We start from the raw sequence: 20,334 nt of genomic DNA, 5'->3' as shown, positions 1-20,334 counted from the left end.
GCCTCCGGGTCCCCTCCCCACGGCGCTGCGCAGGCCGAGGACGCAGCTCTCCTCCCCCCACCCCCGACCTTCTTAACCTCGGGGGCTGGGCAGTCCTGGGAGGCAGAAGATTCTGAACCGAGGGAACGTAGCCGGCCACTTCCTTGTCCTGGAGAGGAAGAACGGGAGGAACAGACAGGGAAGAGGCATTTTTATGATCTCCAGGGCCCGCCGTGTCATGGGAATAGAAAGAGGAGAGGGGGTCCATCAGATGACCTGTGTGGTTATGAAGTGTTTTCCCACAGCTCTTCAGGGAGGGATAGACAGGGAATCGACATTTACTGAATACTTCTATACCAGGCACTGTCCTAGTGGCCTGGCTCTTCCGATGTCCCTTCTGTAATCTTTGTAACCAAGGGAGATAGGAATTAACCCACTTGACAGATGAGGAAACTGAGACTCCCCCTGCACGAAGCCTGAACTAGAAAACCTCAAAGTATTTCCTTTGTAACAGCCCATCATATCTTGTCTTTTTCTCACAAATAGTTGCCTCGTCTTGTAGGCAACAGATCATCACACTCCCCAACTGAGAGGGATGGTCGAAGCGATTATCTGAAATAAACGAAATGGAAAATGTTCACAGTGGCTCTTTAGGTAGTCCTCTTCTCCAGTACAATTTCCTTTCCTTTCCAAAAAGAAAACCTAAATACAATTGTATTTACTTAGTAACATCAAAGATCGCTGTTATCAAAATAATCTTAGAAAAAAATAAAACAATATCTCAATTTCGTCTGTAGGTATATGGTCTAAGTCGTCAGGACAATTACCTCTTTTTCTTCCAGACAGTAAAGATCAGGGTGTGGTCTGCCAGAGTCATCTCCTAGTAACATATGGATCCCAGAAAAATCAGAGCAAGGACGCTCCAACAGACCTATTTCCCAGAGATCCAAGGTCTGAAGGTAATGAAGTTGGCTAGAAGACACTCGCACTCTGTCTCCCAAACTCTTAAGAGTTTCAAACAAGGGGCAGGTCTGGGAATCCACTGTTCTGCCCTCCTCTGGAGCCACAGGGAAGGACAGGATGGAAGTACCTACTTTCCTGTTTATGTTCAAAATTACTAATGCTTTTCATGTCTGAGAATTCTGAGTGACAATTTAAATCTTCAGGCTTAAAATTAAATTCTTTATTCCCTTCAGGGACAGTTCTTCTAATAATCAGACCACTTCAGAACTTTCTATTAATATACTTAGAACAAAACCACTGCCACATCTCCCAGTATGTTTCCTCTCATGCTACTTAAGCCAACCTTGAAGTAGTGGATTTCCTGAGTGGCGGGGGAAGAAACCACCTAATTGTTTTTCTTACCCTGTTACCTTTTTATCTTTCCACAATAGGATTCCTGTAAGAAAGGGAAGGTAGGAATAGCAAACCAAACCAATATGAAACAAAATGTTAAAGGTAATATCACACTAAGTACAAGCAAATCGAAATAACAAAGAAACACTCCAGTTAAAGTGTTAACATGTAATTTTATGATGCTTTTTCATCACCTCGCATTCTCCAGTTTTCTTCAATTTCGGTTACAGTTTAGTCAACAGATGCTTGTAGTTTGGAAGCTACAGGAAGCTGATTCTGAAACAAGAGTTTAGCATTCAGGGTGTGTCTTAGGAGTGCCCTTGGGACAAACCCCTGAGACAGGGAGAGGGAGGAAAGGGACTGGGCAGAGGGGAAAGTTAGCGGGGAAGTGGGTCCCCCTCCACAGCCTCACCCAATCCTGTGGGGCGCCCTGGAGCTGAAAGCCCTGTCGGGAGCTGTCACATGGTGAGCCAAAATGTCTAGGGCTTTCTAGCCCCACCTCAGTGGGCTGACTTCCTGCAAAAAGCTCTCTGTTGCCAAAGGAGCTGACAGCTAGAGGCTGTCTGCCTGCCTGCCAAAAGCACTCCCCCAGCTGGAGCAGAGTCCCTCCCTGAAGGGGCATCTGAGAGGTGCCTCTCTGCACCCACCACAGATGCATGCATGTAAGTGAAACTGATTTTAGTGAATAAACTGGTTTTTACACGTGAGCTCTTTTGACAACTCTCCATAAAATTACAAATCCAACACAAGCCTTTATGTATCCCTACTACTTCTTTATTCAGATCTCTTCTTGCGCCTGATACACTAAATAAATATCCTTCTTCCCTTTTCCTCTACTCATTCCACTTTTCTCCCTTCTTTCGTTCTGGAAACTGTCAGAAATCCCTTAGATCTGCTATTTTTCCCTCCTGCCGCAACTTGTCCCTTCTTCACACTCTTCCCATGGAAGATAAGCCCTGACTATTAAATCTAACTAAAGAATTGCAGGCCCATTTCTCATCATGGAAAAAAAAAAATCAGTTGTGTATGCAGTGACAGCACTAATCACAAAAGGAGTGGTGATTATATAGATTCTATACTGTGATACATACTAAGGACCCAACTGCTATAAAAGATCATCTCCGTGTAGTTGCCATGGAAGGAGTTTCACACAGCTAGTCCCACCGTTAGACTAATGCAGTCATAACCAGAAAGTTTTGTTAAAACAGTAGTTCTCGGGGCACCTGGGTGGCTCAGTCAGTTAACAGTCTGCCTTCTGCTCAGGTCATGATCCCAGGGTCCTGGATTAGAGCCCTGTGTTGGGCTCCCTGCTCAGTGGGGAGCCTACATCTCCCTCTCCTCTGTCCCTCTCCCCTGCTTGTGCTCTCTCTCTTTCTGTCTCTCTCTCAAATAGATAAACAAAATCTTAAAAAACTAAAAAACAAAAAATAGTAGTTCTCAAAATGTGACCATGGATGCCTGGGGTTTCTCTTAGACTCTTTTGAATGTCTGCAAGATTGAATCAATATTTATAATGATACTAAAGCAAAATTAGCTTATTTTGCTGCATTAATTTTATACTGATGATGCAAAACTGCTGGTACCTTAGCACTTACTAAGACAGGACATAAAACTGTACTATTAAAAAAAACTGTTTACTTAAAAGTCATTGTATTATTCACTGATACACAGTAAAAAAAAAAAAAAAAAAGGAAAGGGAAAAGAACAGACAAATAAAACAAAAGAGCCAGTCTCACGTAAGAATATCACAATGAAGCAATACAAATTGTGGTCATTATTCAATTTCAACCCTTGCTCGAGTACGTGTCTGGTTTTTAACAGTTTTACTGAGATATGATTAAAAATACATTAAACCGTACAAATTTAAAGTATATAACCTGATGAGTTTTAACATATGTTTACACCTCTGAAATGATCGCCACCATCAAGAAAATGAACATGTCCATATTTTACCCATGGGTTATTTAAATTATGTTATTTTGTTTCCAAATAGCTGAGGATTTCTCTGGTTCTTTTTGCTATTGATTTCATATTTAATTCTGTCCGTCATCAGAGAAGAGATTTGGCATGGGTGAATCCTTTAAAATTTTTTGAGAATTTGTTTATAGCCCAGAATATCATCTATCTTAGTAAATGTTCCTTCTGCACATTAAAAAAAAAATGTATTTTGCTGATATTGGGTAGAATGCTCTATAAACATCAACTAGGTAAGGTAGTTGATAATGTTCTCCAAATCTTCCAGTTAATAACTGGTTTTCTGTCTATACAGTCTATTGATTACTGAGGGAGTAAGGCTGAAATCTCTGACTATAATTGTGGATGTGCCTAATTCTTATAGTTCTATTAATTTTTATGTCATGTATTTCTAAGCTTTTTAATTGAGGGCATAAATATTTAGGACTGCAAAATCCTTTTGACAAATTGACCTTTTTATCATTATAAAACAACCCTTTTTATACTTGATAATATTCTTTGCTCTGAAATTTACTTTTTTCTAATATTAATGTAACCACTCCAACTTTCTTTTGATTAGTGTTAGCATGGTATATCTTTCCCATTCCTTTTACTTTTGAACTATTTTCTTATTTACATATAAAGTGGGTTTCTTGTAAGCAGCATATAGTGAGGTCTTTTTTTTTTTTTTTAAATCTAATTAGGCAATCTCTGGCTTTTAAATGGAGTGTTTAGATTATTTATATTTAATGTGATTATCAACATGGTCAAATTTAAATGTACCACTCTATTTTTTTTCTATTTGTTCCATCTCTTCTTTGGTCATTTTTTACTACTTTTTCTGATTTATCTTGAATTAGCTTATTATTTTTATTATTTTATTTTATCTCCTTTTTTAGTTTGTCAGGTATACTGTTTTATTGTTAGTAGCTGCTTTAGGACTTATAATATATAGCTTTAATATGTTCCTGTCTACCATTAAGAATTATTATGTCACTTATTGTATAGTACATTAATCTTATGGGGCACCTGAGTAGGTCAGTCAGTTAAGCTCTGACTCTTGATTTCAGCTCAGGTCATTATCTCAGAGTTGTGGGATTGAGCCCTGTGTTGGGCTCCTTATTCAGCAGGGTTTTCTTCTCTCCCTCTCCTTCTCCCCACCCCAACATAAATAAGTAAAGTCTTAAAAAAAAAAAAAAACTTACAATAGCATATTTCTATTTCCCTTTTTGGTCTTTGTGATATTTTACTTATATATTTTTATATATCTTTTACTTGCTATTATCTTCGCATTAATTACTTTTCATGGAAATTGTTAAAATAAGGCTTTTAAAAGTCTTTTTCATTTACCCATATATTTACCATTTCTGATACTCTTCCTTCCTTTGTATAGATACGTATGTCCATCTGGTATCATTCTCCTTCTGGCCAGAAGACATCTTTTAACATTTCTTGTAGCACAGGTATGGTAGCAATTTTTGTATGCTAAAAAAACATTTATTTTCCCTTCATTTTTTTGAAAGATATTTTCACTGAGTATAGAATTCTATGTTGACACCTTTTTCCTTTCAGTACTTTTTTTTTTTTAATTTATTTATTTATTTGAGGGGGGGAATGTGAGCGATCATGTGCAGGGTGGGTTGGGGGGCAGAAGGAGAGTGAAGCAGGCTCCCTGTTGACTCCGGGCTCAAGCCCATTGAGTCACCCAGGTGCCCCTCATTCAGAACTTTAAAGATATTTCTCCAATGTCTTCTTGCTTGCTTTGTTTCTGATGAGAAATCGACTGTCATCCTAATTTTTTTTCCTCTGCATGTAATGCAATTCAATCTGTCTTAAGATTTTCTCTTTATCACAATTCTCAAGCAATTTGATTGTGATATGCCTTGGTGGAATTTTATGTTCTCATGCTTGGGGTTCACAGAGTGTCTTGGACCAATGGGTTTTAAGTTTTCATCAAATTTGGAAAATATTTAGCTATTACGTCTTCAAGTATTTTTATCTGCCTTCCCCCATTGGGGGCTCCACTTACACACATATTGAGTTGATAGAGGTTTTTCCCACAGTTCACCAGTGCTCTGACATTTTTTTTCTGGTTTTTTTTTTTTTTTCCTTGCCTATTTTATTGTATCTATAGTTTCCATTTCTATGTCTTCAAGTTCACTAATTTTTCTTATGGTGCCTAATCTGTTATTGATTCCATCCAGTTACTTTTCATCCCAGACATTGCTGTTTTGCTTCCCTAGAGGTTTAATTTAGATTTTCTTTACACTATCCTTAATATGTTCAATCTTTCCTTTACCTTCTTGAACATACAGAATATAGTTATGACAACTGTTTTTAATATCTCTATCTGCTAATTTATCATCTGTGTCATTTCTATTAATTTATTTTTTCCACTTCATTATGGTTGTATATTTCTACTTCTTTGCTACCCTGGTAATTTTTTATTAGATATCAGATGTTGCAAATTTTACTTTTTTGGGTGCTGGGCATATTTGTTTTCATTTAAAGATTCTTAATCTTTGAAACACAGTTGAGGTGAAAATAGTTTGATCCTTTGGAGGCTTGCTTTTAATTTTGTTAGGCTGCAGCAGAGCAGTTTATAATCCAGGTATAATTTGACCCAGCCAAAGCAATACTTTCTGGGCATTTTTTTTTGCCCTTTGCTTCTTGTATATTGAGATTTTTCCACTTTTTCCTTTTTTTTTTTTTTTTTTTTTTAGATTTTATTTATTTATTTGGGAGAGAGAAAGAGAGAGAGAGTGTGAGTACAGAGGGAGAATGAGAAGGAGAAGCAGACTCCCCACTGAGCAGGGAGCTCAATGCAGGGCTTGATCCTTGGACCCCAGGATCATGACCTGAGCTGAAGGCAGACTCTTAACCAACTGAGCCACCCAGGCACCCCTCCACTTTGACTAGTAGAAATACAAAGGATTCCTGACCCTATCTGTCCCCTGGGGCTTGTTATGCCTGCTTCTTAGCTTTTTCTTCCACCCTTGATGAATTTTCTCACCTGCACATTTTGTTACATACTCAGACGAAGACTTACGGAGAAATCTAAAATGATCTCTCTTTCCTCCACTCTGTCCTGCAAATTCTAGCCACCCTCCCATGTTTTCAACTCTGTTCTTTCATTTCACAGAGACCACCTGACTTTGCTGGGATTCTTCTATGTCCCCTGCATCATGGAAACTCCTCAAGCTGGCAAGTGGGGAAGTGTCTAGCTCATGTCACTTACTTCCCTTTTGCCATCCCTCTTTTGTGATACTTGTTTCTCAATATTTGAACATAGATGTTTGATTTTTTTTTCAAGATGGGATGATAAATATAGTCTCTTACTCCATCTTGACTACAAGTGGAAGTTGACAGCATGAATTTTTTTATATTTTGCATGACAAAACTGGAGGTACATGGGCATCCAGGTGGCTCAGTTAGTTGGACGGATAGGTGTCTGCCTTGAGCTCAGGTCATGATCCCAGGATCCTGAGATGGAGTCCCACATTGGGCTCCATGCTCAAGGGGGAGTCTGCTTCTCCCTCCCCCTCAGCCCCGCCCCACTGCTCCTACACTCTCTCTCTCATTCTTGCTCTCTTTCAATTAAATAAAGTAAAGTCTTTTTAAAAAATGAGAGGTATGGGCACTTGGGTGGCTCAGTGGGTTATGCCTCTGCCTTTGGCTCAGGTCATGATCTCAGGGTCCTGGGACTGAGCCCAGCATCAGGCTCTCTGCTCAGCGGAGAGCCTGCTTCCCCCCCACCCACCCCTGACCTGCCTCTCTGCCTACTTGTGATCTCTTTCTGTCAAATAAATAAATAAAATCTTTTTAAAAAATGAGAGGTACACATAAAGTACTCATGCTTCATACTGAAGGACAGTTGTCTCAAGGAGAAGTGCTTGGACAATCATTTGAAATATATAGTGAACAATCTGCTTTTTTTTCCTAAGATTCTAATTTACTGATAGAATAATAAGTAACTGATAATGTATGATTATTCATTGTCATTGTATTGACATTTGTTAGAAAATGAATAAAGTATGCCTATGCATTCAAGGAAACTAACTGGCAGTGTTTATACCAATGATAAAACTAGATCTTTCAGGTAAAAATTGGAATTTTGGGAAACTTGTATAAGCTACCACAAGCCTGACAATTTCCTTACATGTAACAACTTTTCTGACAAAGTCAGTTATTTTAACAAATGCAATTTTTAAATAATATATAATAAAATATTCAACACTTGGAGCATCTGTGTAACTCAGTGAACCAATATTTTCCAAATGTTCAGTGCCCAAGTCACAGAGATAAGATCCATTCAAAGTGTAAGAGAGACCAATGGAGTTTAATGTAATGAAGTAAAAAATTTATTTATATGGTGTCAGATTCTGCATTGCAACTTACTTTTATGACATTACCATCTATCATGTTTTGATTGAATAACAAAGAAAATTATCCACAATTATTTTGAGGGTATTAAAATACTTCTTTCTCTTCCTACTACATGTCAGCATGAGGCCAAATTTTCTTCATATACTTCAACCAAAATAACATACCTCAGCAGATTGATTACATAAACAAATCCAGTTATTTTCTAATAAGTCAGAGATTAAAGAAAATTTTTAAATATTCAAAAATGTCAGCCCTTTCACAAAATTATTTTTGTTTTTAGAAACAGACATTTTATATAAAAATGTGTTATTTAACATGTAATGCTTCTTTTATTTTTAAATAAGCCATATTAAACATTTATAAAATGCCTGTTTTAATTTTCAATACAGTAGACATTGATAGACATAATTCACACAAACAAAAGCTATTTGTGTTCCTCAGTTATTTTAACAAATGCAATTTTTTAATGATATATAATAAAGTGTTCAACATTTGGAGTATCTGTGTAACTCAGTGAACCAATATTTTCCAAATGCTCAGTGCCCAAATCACAGAGAAAAGATTAGTAAGGTAAAGGAGTCCTGAGACCAAAGCATTTGAGGACAGCTGTGGTTAAATTATTTTACCTCGGAAAAATAATACATTATCCTACAGTTTCAACTACATAGTGAAAGATTTTGATATGATTATCTGGTGTGTGGCCTGGACATCAGATATCTTTAAAACTTGCCAGGTGATTCTAGCAGAGCTGAGAACCATTATATTAATCCCACACTCTGAGAAACACACGAGCAAAAACCATATAATCAGATTAATGATAACATTAATAATCATTTTGTGAAATCCCTGAGGATAATGGTGAAAAAAAAAAGAGAGAGAAAAAAGGAATTACTAAAATGGGCCAGTCCTAGACAAACTATGAAGTAGATAAGATTAGATCCAAAACTCTCAGCCTTCCCCTTACTTTTTGCCAGTCTACAAGCCTCACCCTAAAACACCTTGCCCTTTGTTCCTTGAGTTGCCACAGAGACTATGAAGACGCCCACATTATATCCCTGCCCAAATCTGTCCACCACAGTTTTCAATAATGGAATTAAAATTTAAATGTTTGCTTCCGCAGTACAGAGTCAGACATTGCTGTTCCTCAGAAATCTCAGGAATCCAGATTTCCTGTAAATCTTCCCGGCTCCTTTCACCTTATCAGAGGTCAAGTCAAGGTGGCAATAAAAGTTAGGAAAAAAATCTCCTTTCCTCTGGTTTTCTGGCCCTCTCCCTTCCCAGCCCTTTAGAATAACAGTTCACTCTCCTCTAAGAGAAAGGGAGGGGAACATATCCATAAACCCTGATTCCTGTCACTGACACTCATCTTGTCCCCAAGCAAAATTCCTCTTACTCTTTCACAAATTTAACCTGCTTTTAAGTCAGTTTTTCTCTGCAGGGTCTAAAAACCAAAAGCTTTCAAGATCCACCCCCCCCCCCCAAAAAAAACCCACTTCGAGTAAGGAATTTTAATCTACTCAAGGAGATGAGGATAGAAAGAATCAAAAGATGAAGAACACCCTCCCCCCAAGAAAGTTCATCTCTTTACTGCTCACAGAACAGACAGCTCTGATCTGTATGATACCAAAATTGACTGTATAGTTTCAAAAAAACAATTGTTACAAAGAGTATGTATACGTATAGTGTACAGTTTGTGTATTTGTAGATTCATTTTGATTTTTTACTTAAAAGATTCTGTCTCCTTTTTTTTTTTTTTGCATTTTAAGGATGAAGTAGGTGACAAGGCAACAATTTCTGGCAATTTTCAATGATAATATGTGAAAGAAAAAGCTGTTAACACAAGAACTTATTTCCATTCAAAGTTACTAATTAAATTTTTTGATTCAAGGTAAAAATATGATCAAAGATGGTGGGTATGTCAATGATATGTTTCTAAAGATCCTCTAATTCTATATATTAGTATGATGAAAGATATTACTATTATCCTCATTGTTAGTGGTAAAAACACAAAAGCACAGGGATGTGGAATAACCTGCCTGGGCACACACAAAGCCAACTCAATGGCAGGCGGTGCATGTTTACTGAAACCTACAGGTTTTGCCAGTTTCCAAGGAGAAAATTTAAGTAGTTATAAAATCTGATTTTTAATATACTGAGGTAGGCTTTTCCTGAATGTAAAACCTGACATGAAATTATTTTATTTCCAAGTGTTAAGCAGAATAATCATTTTGTGTTTTTTCTCTCTTTTCATCAGATGTCTAACACCATACTTATTAGAAGGGGAAATATGTTTTTCTTAAAAAAAAAAAAAAAGAAATACCACAATGTAAACTAATATAATCTAAAGTCAAGGCTAAGGCATTTGGTTGTCTTTTGCTTTGGGGTCGCTTACAGATTTTCCAAGGTATTCTGTTCTATTTATCTTAGTTCTAATGATATGAAATTGTGAGGCTATTCTACTGATCATGCTACACAGTCTGTAATCAGAGTTAACTGTAAAAGCTCCCCTTCTCTCAGTTTTGTGATCTTGAAGCAGCATTAATTGCGGTTGTTAATTTGACACTTTCTGACTTTTCATGAAAGGACAATAATTCCAAGAGTAATTTTCAACTCATAAACAAACAAACAAAACTTGTTTTAAGATTCGGGTTAGGCCCAGCAGTCTCAAATGAGAAAAGAAGGAAGGCTCTAAAATAAATAAATAAATTCCAAAATAAAATGTTAAGAAAGTAAATAAATATGACACAAATATACAGAAAATAACAACACTCGTTTAAAAAAAAAGTTGACTATGTCACCATAGCTACTAATAATAATGATAGAAAGTTGCAACATGATACCATAACCTATATTCTGCCTTAAACCACGTATGTTCCTATATATACCTATAGTTTTGTTTAAATTTAGGTTTAAACTTAGGATGTTTGTTTTATTTATATATCTGAAAATATTAGCAAAGTATTTCAAGTGTTTTAGTAGTTCTAAAACAGCCCAGATTGAGGTCATAAAAAATCCTTTCCAACCCTACGGTTTATATATACAAGGTTGTCCAGACCGTTATAAATTAGATGAGCTAATCCACCTTCAATTTTAATGTTTGAAAAAGCATTTCAGCAGAGCTGTCATTAGCACCAGGCCGAGAGTATACCTGAATTTCCCTTTTAAAAAAAGCTTAAATTACTCAGGATACAATTTTAGTAAGACTAATCCCCTTCTGTCCCTGGACAAACTTTGATTTTTTTTTTTTTTTCCTGATTCTCACTGCTTTGAGTCACATGCCTATTATGGGCAACACTAAAGTTTGAATTTAGAGATCCATGAGAAAGTGAAAGAGATCGAATAATCGTCTTTCATACTATGTTTGTTTAGTGTTCCAAGAAAATCTTTCCAACGGTCTAGGGTTAAACCTGTATTACAAATTAGGAAGAAACAAAGTTGTAATTTTAGGAAGCAGACGGGGAGGAAATTTTGCAAGCAGAGGAAGTGACCAAAGAAGAAAAATGTGCATCTTCATTGCAGTCTGAGGCAAAATGGTCCCCTTCTTTCAACTCTACTCTTAGATTAGAGAAAATAAACACCGATCAGAAAACAAGCTCATGGCTCAGACAGGAAATACGTGACATTCAGGACCATGCCCTAAACAAGGATACAGGAAAAATTATTATTCGGGATTTTTACAGGCTGAAAATATGAAGGAAACTGGAATGATGGCTACAGAAGAGCCTTCTTACACAACATCTCTGTGCTAGTATTTCCCATGTTTATGTTTATTATATTCTGTTGCAAGTTATATACTACTATTATTTTATAGTACACATGCATCCTTAGCATATACTCTACAAGTGTCAAACTTTTGGATAACATAATCCTTACAAAACCAGGGACCTGGAAGCATATGAAATTCCCAATAAAATATTGAACGTCTGAAAACAAATACCTTATGATTATTCAGAGTAGTACCTGCCAAAAATCTGAGGAAATATTTGACTTGTCATAGTGCATAATAACAGAGCCAAATCAATAACAACAGGCAGACAATGATCTTGCTTTGGCACTGCTACCTTCTTTAATTATTGCCCTTCTTCCCTCAGCTTCTATTTTTAACATAATTAACGCCATTAGTTCCCAAAGGCTAGTTCCATATTAACACTTGTCCACGGCTATCCGTAGTCAGTCTGTTACAAAATGAGAAAATTAAGAAAACTTTGTTTTGTCAACAAGGTAATTGTATTTGATATTTATTTTTATATCCTTCCTTCATGTTTAATATTACATATTTTTTAGTTAATGTAATAGTTGGTTTAAGTTCCTGGGCTAGTGTTGCTTCGTTGTTGTTTTTTTTCATTGTGGTAAAATCTATGGGACATACAATTTGTCCTCTTAGCCAGTTTTAAGAGTACAGTTCAGTGGCATTAATATATTCACACCATTGGGCAACTGTCCTCACCATCTATCTCCAGAACTCTTGTCATCTGGCAGAACTGAAACTCTGAGTCTGTTAAATAATAACTCTCCATTCTCTCCTCCTTCTAACCCTTGGCAGCCACCATTCTACTTTCGGTCTCCACGAACATGACTCTCTAAGGACCTCACATAAGTGGAACCACTAGTTTTTATATTTTTGTGACTGACTTATTTCATTTAGCATGCTGTCCTCAAGGTTCATCCATGTCATAGCATGTGTTAGACTCCCCTTCCTTTTCAAGAGTAGGACCTCAATAAATGCAATTTCCATTCCTGGTCTTCCTGAAGATAATTTCATCCCTTTGCATCGTTTCAGTCTCCATCCTATGCAAGGACTCCCAAATCTCAGCAGAGCACTGAGCACTAAGACTGGGTAAAGCACTCTGCAAAGAAGATAGGATTGAGTTCTATATGGCCCCTGTTTTCCAGGAGCTTACAGTTTAGTAAGAGAGAGAGCTGTGTGGTAAAGCGTTATGTGTGCTATGGAAACAACCTGCCTGGAGCACAAGGAAAGGCATGGTTATTCTCAATCTGCTTGGAAATATAGGAAGAACCACAGGTTTCAAGGCAAAGATGAGTTCAGTTAGGGACACTTTGAATTTGTGATCTTTCTGTGGAACATTCAAGTGTTTATAGAAAGGGATCAAGCTAGAGGTAGAGATTTGTTAAGTCAGTGTTTGGAGCCAAGTGTAGCAAGTATCACAGGGAGTGATTGCTCATAGACATGGAGTTTCTTTTGGGGGCGATGAAAATATTCTGAAATTAGGTAGTCATAATGTTGCGTAATTTGTGAATATACTCAAAACCAGTAAAGGGTGCACTTTAAAAAGGTGAAATTTATAGTTTGTGAATTACACCTCAATTGTTAAAAATTGTGAGGAAAAAAATACTATGGCTCAGCCTAACCAAACTCTGGTCCACAGCTATGCCCCCATGTTTTTATATGTATGTGCTTTTGCTCACCTGGACTTTCCCTTTTTTCCCCATTCTCCTCCCCCATATTTCCAATCCTACTCATCCTTCAAAGCTCAGCTAAAATCCTCTTTGTCCATGTATTTTGCCTTCTCCAGATTGGGGTAGGTCTAGTACTTCTCTGCCATCTTTTAACCTTTTATTTTGCCTCCTACTTACTTTCTTACTCTTTTCTTCATATGACAGATCTTTACGTACCTTGTTTAATAAACAGTAGACCCCAAGAACAGCAATTGCTTCACCTATAGACCTACCAAATGCCCTGCACATGGTAGCCTCTCAAAAATGTTTATTGAGGGGCACCTGGGTGGCTCAGTGGGTTAAAGCCTCTGCCTTCGGCTCAGGTCATGATCCCAGCATCCTGGGATCGAGCCCCGAATTGGGCTCTCTGCTCAGTGGAGAGCCTGCTTCCTCCTCTCTCTGCCTACTTTTCCGCCTGCTTGTGATCTCTGTCTCTCAAATAAATAAGATCTTCAAAAAAAAAAAAATGTTTATTGAGTCCGTACACCAAGGACTTTAAGGAGAATCTAGGGAAAAGGTCAAGCAAGCCAAATTAACCTCAATTAGCTTTCAGCCACATGTTCCGTCATCATATAACAAACTAGGAGAGAGTTTGAAGTCTAGGGTTAGTCAGAATTCTTTCTGGAGATTTGGAAATTTGGGATGTATGATCAGAGTATTAATCATAATAATGTTCAGTATAGTCTGATTACTTCATTAAAAATGAAACCAACAAATATAAGACCATTTAGTGATTTTTATCTGGCACGGGAACACCTGAGCTATCAGTGTAGAAAGTGTCACAGTGATGGCTTCTGGTCAGCTGAGTACCTGTGCAGTCGGACCTTCCTTTGAGGACATAAAAAAGAATTCATCCTACAGCCATAGGGATTCCTGGGTTATTTAAACTCTTCAATATTATCTTAAATGTCCCTTCACAGACTGAAGCTTGTTAACTTTTCTTTCTCTGTGTTGCCAGGAGATGTGGCGCCCCAAAAAGCTCTTTAACCTGAATAATAGCTAACATGTACTGAGCATTTACTTGTGAATTTTTTTTTAAGGTGTCATCCATGTGTTATGTCATTTTGTTCTTGCACAACTCCCGGGGTAAGGAGTGCTATCATCCAAGGATAATACCGGTGACCTTGGATGTAACTGATGCTGAGACAGAAGCTGACTGAGGTTGCCATGCCTGTGGCCACACAACTGTTCAGTGGCAGAATCATGATGCGTCCTGGGGAACTACCTCCAATGCCCACTGCATGTGTGGTCCACTCAGGGCATCTCTTCCTTCTCACAACAATCCTGTGGAGGTACGGAACCGTCTTTCTGCATTTCACGTACAAGAACATCAATTCGTAGTTGAGACTGAGCAGCATGCACCTGTGACATGGCAGAGACTAGATTGGATTCTGCCTTCCAAGTCCCATCCCAACCCTTTGCTTCTAACTGGCCCTTCTGGGCAGCTGCAATTTCCAGACTATGAGTGAGGGAGCCCACTTGCCTAACTCCTTTGCTCTGGCCAGTGTTTTAATACTGGTTCCCTATCCAGGTCCACAGCACCTTTGTTTTCTTTCTCAGTTGGCTTTCCAAAATACATTATAACCAGTCTATAGTATTTCAAAAGAGAGGTTTTTTGTGGCGCATTTTTCACTTATGTTTCAACCTCAGGGAAAAAAACCCACAAAAAACAAAATAATTTTTTTTTTCAGGAATCACATTCTTTAAATTAAACCCAGCCGAAGTTTTAGAATAATGAGCATTTCCTCTAGTAGGGACCCTAGCAAATCATCTTTTTTTCCATTTAGGATTCTGAATCAGGTAACTCTGCTCTCTTAAATCACTAATGTTGACTCGTTTTGCTTATAGCAGGTACATGTCTGAATGATTGTGTTGCATTTCATTGAGTACAAGGGAGGCCAGTAAATGTGGGACAAGACTTGCAACTATAGTCCCATGAGAGGAAGATTGTAAGCTTCCATTTTTCATAAGCCACCACCAAGAAATAAAATCTTTTCCATCATGGTTGCTCTGATTATATTTTCTTTCAAGGCTTAAACATCTCATATGGGAATATGTTTACTTATCAAACCAAATCTTAATCACTGCAGGGCTTCTGGAATAGGAATAAAATGTCTTGAGGAAATTGCAGTTCATGTCCAGCAAAAGATTACAGGTACAAATATAGTCCTATGCTAAAATGTATTGTTGAAATATTCATTTAAAGTGGAGGAAACAATTTTATTTTTTAAAAGAGAAGCAGAGCAGCGGAAGTGGAATGAATATATATATATATATATATATATATATATATATATATATTTTCCCCTCTCACACACACAAATCTTTAAATCTCTAAATAATGAGCTTGATTTGTTTAGAAAAGTTATTTCTAGGAAGAGTAAATTCTGTCTCTTTAAGGACCATGAGAGAAAATGGAAGTTAGTAGTGAGATGGGACTGGCTGTAAATTGCTCCAATGAGGTCCTGGGAATCTTGCTGAGAGAGAATATTTGGGGCTGGACTAAAACGTCTGTTGGAAAGTGGAAGGAAGAAAAAGGCAAAGTTAGGTAAGAGGGTTCTTTAAAAATAATATAAATTTGAGTAGATTTACATTCAATTTTAAACTAAAACAATAGCAGAATAAGACTAAATATAAAATATTAGATAGACAGGATATGGGTACATTTGGTAGCTTCCAATTCCTGAAAGTATTTCAGAAATGTCTTTTCTAAACAATAGTTTCAGAGTAGATCCGAGTTACACACAATTTTACTTGCCCCATCTTTAATATAAGTTATTTAAAAATTCTCATTTCTTAAGTTTAAATACAAGATGACCTAAACCAGAGGGAGTCACTTAACTTTCTTTTCTTTCTGTTCTTAGAAGCTGCCTTAGACCCCTGCGTGGGGATGGATGGATCGTTGATAAGCAGCCCATCCAGCTTGTCTCAATAAGTTTTACTTTAGTATTTTTGAGATAAAACCTTGACAGAAGGAGAACTAGGTCCTTCCTGGGACAGCCACCGTCAGCTGGTCAGGTTTTCTTCTCACATTAAAGTTATAATTTACCACATAATGTCTTTTCCCTCTAGATCCTCATCCTGACACCCACCCCTCCCCGTTCCCCGGGCATTGTTACCCTGTTTCCCTGGACGTGGAAGCCTAGGTTCATGATTCTTGACTGCACTTCACTTTGATGGCAGGGGACACCCGCGAGCTGAATGATGGACAAATAGGAAACCAAAGTTACCACTTCGGTTTACTCTGCTTAGATGAAGGGCTCTGGATGTCTCTGTGTCGGGTGCAGAATGCCTGGGGCTGCGGCGCCAGGCGGCCACCTGGGAGGCAGGCCCGAGGGAGGAGAACGTGGGGAGCAGGGAGAAGAGCAATCAGGGTGGAAACTGCTCTCTGCTGTGGACCCCTTCCGAGTCCCCCATTCAAGTTGTCACGTCTTGATTCCTTGCCACCGTGGCCTCCGTCAGAGCGGACGATAAAAAAGAAAAAGGCAATGATGGGTTCGAGTACCGTATGTAACTGGTTGAAATACACGGTCGCGCCCCGCTCCCCCCCGCCCACGGAGACACGGGGACGTCCGAGGACGCAGAGCCCTCGCTGCCTGCACAGTGCAAAGGCACCGTGGCATCCCCGCGCGACTACCACCCGCTCGGGCCCGCCCGGAAACTACAGCTCCCGGCAGGCCCCGCGCCGGCCGCGCGCCCCCGCCCCGCACGCCCCGGCCCCCCGCCCCCGGGCCTCAGGACGGGACGGGGAGGAGGGAGGGAGGAAGGGGCGCCAGCGGCGGGCGGGATCCTGCGAGGCGCGTGAAGCCTCGCTGGCGCCTCGTCTGGGATCCAGACGCTGGCGGCCGCGGAGTTTCTCACGACCGGCGGAGCCCGCCTCTGTAAGTAGTCGCCTCAGGGAGGGCGGATCAGACACCGAAAAAGTTAGCGCCGCCGCGGCCGCCGCTTTGTTCTCGCGGCCCGTCGGGTGAGGCGGCGGCGGCCCCTCCCCCACTCACCCGCCCGCACGCGGCAGCGGCAGCGGCGGCGGCGGCGGCGGGACTCGGGCCCCGCGCGGGGCTGGGCGGCGACCGCCGGGGCTGGGCGGGAAGTTGGCTGAGCCCGCGGCGGGCGGAGCGGGCGGTGGGCGCCGCGGCGAGCGGGGGCGCCGGCGCGGCCGCCAGACGGGGCCAAGTTCCGGCGTGGGCGCGGAGGCCAACTTGGGTCCGCGCTCCGCCGGCGACCACCGCGCGCGACCGCTGCGGGAGCAGGCTGTTTCGGGGTCCCTCCGGCCGGTCCCGACGCCAGCCCAGCGACAGTCAAGCTGCCGAATTGGGACGATCCTTTTTTTTTTTTTTTTCTCTCCTATTCATTTCATCACTTCGTGTTGTAGCCGTCTCAAAGGAGTAAGTAAATGGTGCTTAGAGACTGTGTGAGCCCCCACCCCAGTTTCCTGACTGTGCTTAGTTTTGCAAGTTGCAGTGTTGCTCTGAGTTGTTCTCACCCCCGGGAGGTTTTTCTTGCTATGAAACGCTGAGGAGTGCGACTGTTTTCTCTGAGCAGTAACAATAACCACAGACTACTCGATTGCCTGTTGGATATTTTATTTGAAATCATCGCAGCATAGGCCTTGCCGACTGCAGGCACGAATATAAAACCAAGCGACAAGCGTGTGTGAGACCCGCAGACTTCCCCATACACAGATTGATGGCTTGGACATAACTGTCTCTTCAACCACACCCATCCCCACAGGAAATAAGATATCGGTGTCATCTTTGATTAGGAAGGATAAGTTACACCCTGAACTACTAGTTGGTACTACACAGCTTTAATGAGCTGTAGCCGCAAATGAAACAAAAACTTTTTAAATGCCTTGATCGGTACCCTAGAAAATGCTATATTGTATTACTCTTACAGCTGCTTCTACTTTGTACTTGATGTAGCAGTTCTTCCTGCATTTTTAGCGACAGTGATTTTGCTGAGATCAAGTTTACTTACCAACTTCTAATGCGTCGTCTAATGGGTATTAGGACATCCATAAAGGTCCCTGACCTAGCTCTAGACTTCTGAGTTTTATTTTATCGAAAGAACCTTTTCTTCCTCCCCTGTTAGGATCTGAATTGAGAGCAGGCATGAAAATTCAGCCAAGAAGTTAGGCGTTTTAGTAAAAATATTTTAAACATGTCATGAAGCCTTCATGTTAGGTTTTGCTTCAGCAGGTAATATAGATGTGGTAGATCTGATCAGATAAGCTTGGAGTGTTTGACAGACCAGTTTCCATACTAAGTTCTATAATTTGGTGGATAGCATTTCACTTTTTAGGATGACTCACATTCAAGATGTTGTCTGTTTCATATCTAGAGACTGATTTTTTAAAGCATCTCAGTAGTGAGTCTTTAAGATACACAAATTTTATGAGCTTTCGTTTCAATAGATGACCTCTTTAAAAGAGAAATTTCTCTCTTGTTTTTCATTTAACACTGGCATATGGAAAAAAAAACGGGGCTTTAATAAATCAAGCTTTTGGGCATGAAAATTTTTAAATTACATTAGAATTGAAAAAACCAGGGCACCTGGGTGGCTCAGTCGGTTAAACAACTGCCTTCAGCTCAAGCCATGAGCCCACGTTTGTGGGATCAAGTCCCACATTGGGCTCCCTGCTCAGCGGGGACCCTGCTTTTCCCTCTCCTGCCACTCCCCCTGTGTGTGCTCTCCAGCTCTCTGTCAAATAAGTAAAATGTAAAAAAAAAAAAAAAGAAAAAAAAATTTAAATGCACTTTTAAGGGACATTTTCTCATTTTTTAAAATTTTTTATTTTTTATAAACATATAATATATTTTTATCCCCAGGGGTACAGGTCTGTGAATCGCCAGGTTTATACACTTCACAGCACTCACCATAGCACATACCCTCCCTAGTGTCCATAACTCCACTCACTTCTCCCAACCCCCCTCCCCCCAGCAGCCCTCAGTTTGTTTTGTGAGATTAAGAGTCACTTATGGTTTGACATTTTCTCATTTTTAAAAAGACTTTCTAAAATTGATGAAAGTACTACCATATTGAAATTTATAAAATAAACTACTTTTGCAGAACTGGCTACATGGGGAAATTATTTGCCAGTACAGATTTTAATTTGGTTTAATAATAATTTTATGGTTTACAGTCATCTGTGCTGGTACTACTTTGAGTGTCCGATTATGTAATTTAAATTGAACTTGTATGTGTGCCTCTTTGGAGCAGTGGAAAAATTTGAGATGATACACTTAGGAGACGTTTTAATTTTAATTTTAGTGCAGAAGAAAAGTTTTCTCCACTTGTATGGTTAGTTTACAGTTACATTGTGTGAGAAATTGCTTATTGGCTGTTAGCCAGTCAGATTTCTCAGATACCACTGGGGCAGAGAGAGGCGATGAAGGTCCGTCAAGCCCAGCATAGATTCATACAGCATTGGCCAGATTGGCAGACTGTAATCTTATTATGGGATAAACTTTTCAGTGCCTGAGCAGCGAGCAGACATGGTGTGCTCTCTGTACTCTCTCTGAGAGTGGAAGGGCCGAGATTCAAATATCACTGGTCCAGATGAGCAGAATTGTAGCAGTAAACAATTTAGTTGAATGCTGAGCTCTTAGGAAAAGTATTATATTAATCTAAGGAATAGTTATATTTTTGAAAATCTGTAAATAGATGCCAGGAATGCAACAGACTAGGATTTAAAAAACTCAACCAAGTTATTTGAATTGTTAAGACAGTATACAATATAAATATACAATATACAATATAAACACAACACTAGGATTATTAAGCCAGGTCAAGCCTGTATCAGGGCAAAACATTGACTTCTGGACCGATCAGGGCAAAACATTGACTTCTGGACCGTAGTCAGGATTGCACTGAAAAAGGCCATTTGCTTTTTTACATGCTAAAAGAATACGTGTAGGGATCAAGGATGGGGGGGCTGGGGGGGAAGACCCTCCATTCATTAGCATACTGACACACAAAACTAAATTGAACAGGACAACCCATTACTGGAGGAAGTTATGGTAAATATTATGCTACTCAGAATAAGAAAAACTTTTTTTTTTTTTTTTTTTTTTTTCTGTGGGAGAGAGTGAGCACAGGCAGACAGAGTGGCAGGCAGAGGCAGAGGGAGAAGCAGGCTTCCTGCTGAGCAAGGAGCCCTGGGATCATGACCTGAGCGGATCATGACCTGAGCCGAAGGCAGAC

The 20,334-nt window shown here is 39.6% G+C and overlaps 1 protein-coding gene across 1 annotated transcript in view; it reads left to right on the top strand.

Annotated features, from left to right (window-relative positions):
- Positions 1 to 16,884: 16,884 nt before the first annotated feature.
- The window catches only part of PRKD3 (protein kinase D3), an 80,804-nt gene continuing 77,354 nt past the window's right edge, over positions 16,885 to 20,334 (top strand). The window contains exon 1 of the mRNA XM_032881908.1: positions 16,885 to 17,012. The gene's annotated coding sequence lies outside the window, so the exon portion shown is untranslated. The remainder of the gene's footprint in view (positions 17,013 to 20,334) is intronic.

The sequence above is a fragment of the Lontra canadensis genome, unplaced genomic scaffold (genome assembly GCF_010015895.1).
Source record: "Lontra canadensis isolate GAN:19392208 unplaced genomic scaffold, GSC_riverotter_1.0 scaffold78, whole genome shotgun sequence".
NCBI lineage: Eukaryota > Metazoa > Chordata > Mammalia > Carnivora > Mustelidae > Lontra > Lontra canadensis.
The sequence above is the reverse complement of the archived record's forward strand: the minus strand, read 5'-3'. Positions and strand labels throughout refer to the sequence as shown.